This window comes from Triticum dicoccoides, chromosome 6A, assembly GCF_002162155.2.
Source record: "Triticum dicoccoides isolate Atlit2015 ecotype Zavitan chromosome 6A, WEW_v2.0, whole genome shotgun sequence".
Classification (NCBI taxonomy): Eukaryota; Viridiplantae; Streptophyta; class Magnoliopsida; order Poales; family Poaceae; genus Triticum; species Triticum dicoccoides.
The window spans coordinates 56,522,529-56,529,097 of NC_041390.1; the positions used below are offsets into that span (position 1 = coordinate 56,522,529).

Genomic DNA, 6,569 nt, shown 5'->3' on the forward strand with positions numbered 1-6,569 from the left:
GGAAAATAAAACGCGTTTTCTGTTTTTTTTTCTTTCATGAGAGTCACGGTTTTGCTTCCGCGAGAGGCACGGTTGTACTTTCGCGAAAGTCACGGCCGTGCCTCTAGGAAAGGGAAACAAATACGTGTTTTTTGTTTTTTTTTCTTTCGCGAGAGTCATGGTTTTGCTTTCGTGAGAGGCACGGTTGTGCCTTCGCGAGAGTCACGGCCGTGCCTCTCGGAAATGAAAAAAACGCGTTTTTTGTTTTTTTTCCTTCCACGAGAGTCGTGGTTTTGCTTCCACGAGAGGTACGGTTGTGATTTCATGAGATGCGCGGGCGTGCCTCTTTCGAAAAGGGAAAAAAATCATGCTCCCGGTTCGGTTTTTTCGTCCGGTTTTTTTTCGTAAAAAAAGTTCATCAAAATCTATCAATATGGGATCTAGTTTAGAAGATCTCGACGCGAGAAATACAATAGTAAAAACAGTTCGAGATTTGGACGCACGGTTTAAGAGATAAAACGTTTTGAATAAACGGATCTATAAAAAAGGGAAAACTTCCATATTGCGACAAGTGACGTATTGCATGTACATCACTTGTCGCGATTTAGAAAAGTGAAGTGTTCTTTGCAACAAGTATTTCTTAATTAGTGATTTCGAGACTTGTGGCTCCTGCCATGTGCAATGCCTGGGTCGCGACCTAGAGCCCACGTGCTGGTACGGCATGACCCGTTTTACTTTTCCTAATATTTTTTCATAAAGCCGGCCGTTGGCCACCTTTGGTCGCCAATCATGCAATTTATGAATTTCATGCCATTTTCTTCTTCGATATAAGCGTGTAGCGTTGTCGGTGCCCTTGTCCCCCACCCGCCGCCACAACCTCTCCCGCATCCACCCCCGCCGCCACTCGCCCCCGACTCGAGCTCCTGCTCCTGATCGACGCTACGGTGGCAGGCTCGGTTGAGGTGAAGCATGTCGACTCGAAGACGAAGCGGGTGACGGAGGAGGGGCGGTACGAGGCGGCGCGGGCCGACCCGATGTTCCGGCCGATGCGGCGGAAGGAGGCCCTCGACTCGAAGATGAAGCGGGCGACGGAGGACGAGCGGTTCGCGGCGGCACGGACCGACCCGAGGTTCCGGCCGATGCGGCGGAAGGAGGCCAAGGTGGCCCTCGACTCGAGGTTCATGACCCCCATGCTCACGGACCCCATGTTCGATTCTTCGGCGGCGCCGGTGGACAAGCGCAGCAGACGCCGCAAGAAGAGCGCCAGGGACAGGGAGAACCCCATGCTGCATTACTATCTCAGCCAAGATGAGGGGGACGAGAAGGACTATGAAAAGGCGGAACATGAGGAGCTGATTTGTCAGGAGGAGGATCATGAGCGAGAGACGTGATTCACGACCATGGTTCAGCCGAACCTATGGTCTATACCCAGTGGCGGAGGCGGGGGGTGCTAGCAGGGGCCCCGGCCCAGGTCAACATGCAGATTTTGCCACTACATGAGGGATTATCTGCTGCTAATATTGTGTATTATGATGATTTTGCTGGCTTTGGCCCTCCCCAACATGATTTAACATCAGTTGGCCCCCCTGATTAAGTTTTCCTGGCTCCGCCACTGTCTATGCCATACGATTTAACATCCTACTACATGTGGATCTATGACATACATGTCAACTATATTTTTTAATCAACCATGTATGGATCCTCATGAATAGACATACATGCCAACTGCATTTTTTAATCAATCATGCATGGATCCTCAGGAATAGTGTACAGAAATCAATGGTGTTGAGCGTAGGTTCGGCTAAACCATGGTTGCGTAAAACATTTTCGATCATGAGCAGGAAGAAGAGGATGGGCTAGAGGAAGAAGAGAGTTCCAGTAGCGATGACGAGGTAGAGGAGGACGACAATGACCAGGTGATGTTTCCCTTCCAAATCTGTCAGCTTCATTCCTAGAAAAGCACACAGATTAATATGCATTTGTTTATTTTGCAGTACTCTGTGGGCTGTGACATTGCTCATTACTTGATGGCGAGGCATGATGATGCACCTGTGATTGACAAGGAAACTCACAGGCTTGCTGTTGTGAATATGGACTGGGATCATATTAAGGTGCATGCCAGTTCAAATTTCTATTATCTTGACAAGTAATCCGTCTGCCTCAACAATTTCAGCCATGTTCAAAAGGCAGTTTTATTATTTGAGTTGCATCAGAATCGAATGTGTTTTGAGGCCAACTTGTTCCTTTTCTGTGAGGTTGATATGCATTTCTTCCGTCGTGCATTTGTGTGTTTATGGCAGACTTATATAAAACCTTTAAGGGTTGTTTAGATGGCAGTTTATTAAATACTCCCTTTGTAAAGTAATATAAGACAGTAAGGAGTTCTGAAAAAAAAAACTATGTTGTTTTGTTAGTTTGTTAGGTTGAAGTACGATGCATAGATTCATGTTGTTTACCTTAAAGATGTTTTCATTTGTCATCTTCTTGTTTTGTTGAGAACATGTGAAATCTGTATCACTAAAATCCGCCTGTTTTTAGTTGAGATAATGCACCAAATGTAGATATTCAGGATTAAGAACAAATTCTGAAGTGCTGTCAAATTACTGGGTTCTTTGGTCCAGACATCCTCACACAATGATGTATATAGTTAAAATGTGTCCATATTTATGTATACCCAAATCAGCGCAAACATCATCATTTCTTTGTGTTGCAGGTGTGCTAATTGCCAATATCTCAGAACATCCGTGCAAACTTACCCCTAAGGATCTGTTTCGGTAAGGAATTTAAATTTGAACCCTTAGAGTGGAACTGAATCCAAAACTTCACAAAGAAATGCCCATTACTCAAACACACTTGTAATGATTGTTTTTTGCATTTGTATGTGTATTGTTTGTTTGGTTAAGTATTCAAGCACTTTCTATGATTTTTGCAGCACCCCCAACAAAATATTTTGATAATAGTCCGTATTTAACTGAACGAAATCCTGTATTTTGCTTAATTGGAGATCCAAACAATGGAACAAACCCCTTGGCATTTATAGTTTGTGTTGGTCATGAAAAATTCTCTTTGGCTGCTTGGGCTCAATGATATTGTGTTCCTTTGTTTTGCCCTTTCAACAGGCGGTGGACTTGTATATGGTCATGACATCCTGTATCCCGAAAGGTGGGCGAGTTGTATCAGTTTGGGTATATCCAACAGAATTTGGACTGAAGTGCATGAACATTGAGGCAACTCAAGGCCCTTCTGCTCTTATTGGCGCTGATAGTGATGGTGATGATGATGGGGAAGATGATAACAACGATGATGACGATGATGGCAAAGAAGATAGTGACCTTGACTATGAGACTGAGAACAACAAGCTCCGTACTTATGAGCTAAACAAGCTCAGGTTAGCAACAAAGCATAGAGATACCTTTGTTGATTATCATCTTGTTTACTTCTATTTGTCTGGGACTTACCGAGAAGAGTTTGAATGATTTTTTTAACAATACACTCCATAATATTCTCTTGCTAATTAAAATATAAAAATGTTCAGATCCTGTGTAAATGTAACTTTTTTTTGAAAAGGGGACATCCCCAGCCTCTGCATCAGAATGATGCATACGGCCACCTTTATTAGCGAATAAAAACAGGTTCAACAATAGTCTCAAAGTCTCAAACAAAAGCTGCTCACAAAGAGCTAAGAAACCAAAATAAAAGCCACAACTGGCTGGCAAAAGAGAGATAAGAAAACTAATTGTCTATCCTATTACATGACCGCCATCCAAACCGGCTGAAAATATCCCGTGCTACCATCTTCCGTCGGATAGATCCAGTAACCAAACGCTCCCTGGCCTCCGTCGGAGTGAGTAACGACCACATACGGATCCACGCAGTGGCTCGGAAGATAACCTACAAAAAGTGAGTGTTTGTTGTTTTGTTAAAGACCAAAACATTTCTGCAATTCCAGATAGCCCATAATAAAGCACATACTCCTACATGAATGTGTCTTGCTGTTTGGGACTCAATCCCATCCAACCACGTCCCAAATAACGTGCTAATACTATTCGGTGGAGTAATATTGAAGGCAATGTTAACTGATTGCCAAAGAATCTTTGTCAAAGGACAATCGAGAAAGAGGTGTTTGACTGTTTCATCCGTATCACAAAAGCTACATCGAGAGGATCCACTCCAGTTGTGTAAATGTAACTATGGCGGCTTCTCCTTCACATGTTTGGGATTGTGCGCATATGTCTATGGCCTTGTCTATCCATCATTGATATTTACCATATGAAAATGTTGCTACTTGCCAAGGGTCTTTGTTCTCCTCTCTGATGATTATATTGATCTTGCTGCAGGTACTACTATGCAGTTGTGGTGTGTGATTCCGTTGCAACTGCAGATCACCTATAGACAACTCTTGATGGTACCGAGTTCTTGAAAACGGCAAATGTGTTCCATTTGCAATTTCTTGATGACTCTAGGGAGTTCAAATATCCTGCTCGTGATGTAGCTACAGAGGTATATTACTTGAATAGATCGTATATGCATCTATATTTTTTTCTGAACAAGGGAAGGGTCCCAAATGAAGGACCCAGAAACTGCATTAAAACTGGTCGGTGGGATTATACCCTAAATTACACAGAGGACCTCGTAATAAAGAACTAAAAAAACACATCACCTCTTGTTTTACAAAAAGGAACCTACAACAAATCAGAAAAATCACGATTTGTCCTTCTCCACCGAGATTTCGTTGAAGCTTCAGAGCACGGACACCTGCACCTTTGCCGGGGACATAATAACCAAATAAAGGACATTGGCCATCTCCTGGTCCATGCCGCTTCAACACTTGATCACCAGAGGGCAATCGACTCTGCATGAGTCCACTGAGCTTATTGGCAAAAGCTTTTGCCCGATCCCGTCCCCTCCGTCATTCTGCCTTTCAGTCGTAGTACTAAAAGAGGTCTTTTCAGTTGGTAACTTGTTTGACTTGGTGCAGGCACCTCTGAGTTACAAGGCGCCTGATTTTGAGACTCCTGCTTTGCAGCGTACCAAAGTAAAGTCCACCTGGGATGATGATGAACCAGAGCGTAAGATCTTGATGCAAAAGTTCAAACACGAGGTCAGCTCTAGTATTTTAATTAAATTATTTTATTTGCTAACGTAAAACTAAAAACTTAGTTTCTCTTTGAATGTATAAATGTCAAGGGACGAAAACCCTGTGTCAACTGTCAAGACTCAAGATAGGCTTTCAGCACTAGTGAATAATAAAGGAATAAGTACAGTATCATCCAAAACTCTTTTATTTTTTTCATATCTTGTTTGAACAACTGTGAGTTTCTTACAAAATCACATAACTTGATAATGATGGCAGGCATGTTTCTACTCGTTTGTTTCATGAAAAGTTTCCATCTGTTGGTTATTGTTTCTTGTCCTCTACTTTGTTTATCCAACTTCGACGTCTTGTATTCTTTCTGTTGCAGTTTGATGGCTATGGTAAATATATAGCAAGTGGTGGCAGTGCATCAGAAGATGATGTAGATGATTCCAATGACGAGTCTCTGCCAAATGGTGTAGCGAAAAGGAAGTTAACAAATGAGGAAAGGTTGGCTCGTTTACTACAACAAGGAAATAAATCTGAAGAGGAACGAACAGATGACGAGGACATGGAGATAACATTCAACATGGGGCTCGAGGACCTGAGCAAACGTATCCTTGAGAGAAAGAGCATTGAGACAAAGACTGTCTGGGAGATGCACCAAGAAAAATTGAAGGAGAAGTGGAAGGCTAGAAAGAGGTGGTCAAAGGATGACGATGGCTATAGTGACCAATATAGCGCTGATGATTTCCTTGATGGTGAAAAGTCGGACGAAGAAGTTAAGCCCATGAAGAAACCGAAGGTGAAGGCCAAAGAGAAAGCAAAGGACAAGTCTCGAGAGGAACATTATGAGCCAGAAGCAACTAAAGAAGAGTTGGAGCTCTTGGTTGCTGCTGGCCAGGATGCAGCCAATGGTGCAAAGGGTTATAACATAAAACACAAGACTAAAAAGGGCAAGAAGGGCAAGGATTCTGTCGAGGACAAAGTTGGTGAAATCGATGTTAGCAAAGATGAGAGGTTCTCACCCATGTTCACGTCTCCCCTGTATGCATTGGATCCTACTGATCCCCAGTACAAGAGGTCGTCGTTTCCCTATCCTGCTACTGTACAGTCTGCTTGACCTTGACTGCGTTAAATTTATGCTTACTGTGTATTGTTGTGTACAGGAGAGCCACCTTGGTGCGAAAACAAGCTGGGAAGAAGGGTGCGCGTGTAGGCACATTGGATAGTGAACCACCTATGGAGCCACAGGATGATGCATCTCCTAACAACGCCAATTGGAAACACGACACCAAGAATCTGCAGATGCTATCTGCTGTCAATTCTCTCAAGAGAAACCTTGCTGCGTTCATTCATTCAGTCTGATGGATTTGCTTTAGGATAGCTTGAAGGTTCATCTTCTGTGTTATGACAGCACAGTGATCCAGTTTTGTGCTGTTAAGCTGAATATAATTATCCTCGGCGTTTCCTTATTCCTTACTTAAAAGGATTCCTTATTGTCTGAATGCTTTTT

At 43.1% G+C, this 6,569-nt stretch overlaps 1 pseudogene; it reads left to right on the forward strand.

The window, feature by feature from the left end:
* The first annotated feature begins 1,013 nt into the window (after positions 1–1,013).
* On the forward strand, positions 1,014–6,421 carry LOC119315639 (annotated as a pseudogene).
* Positions 6,422–6,569: the final 148 nt, after the last annotated feature.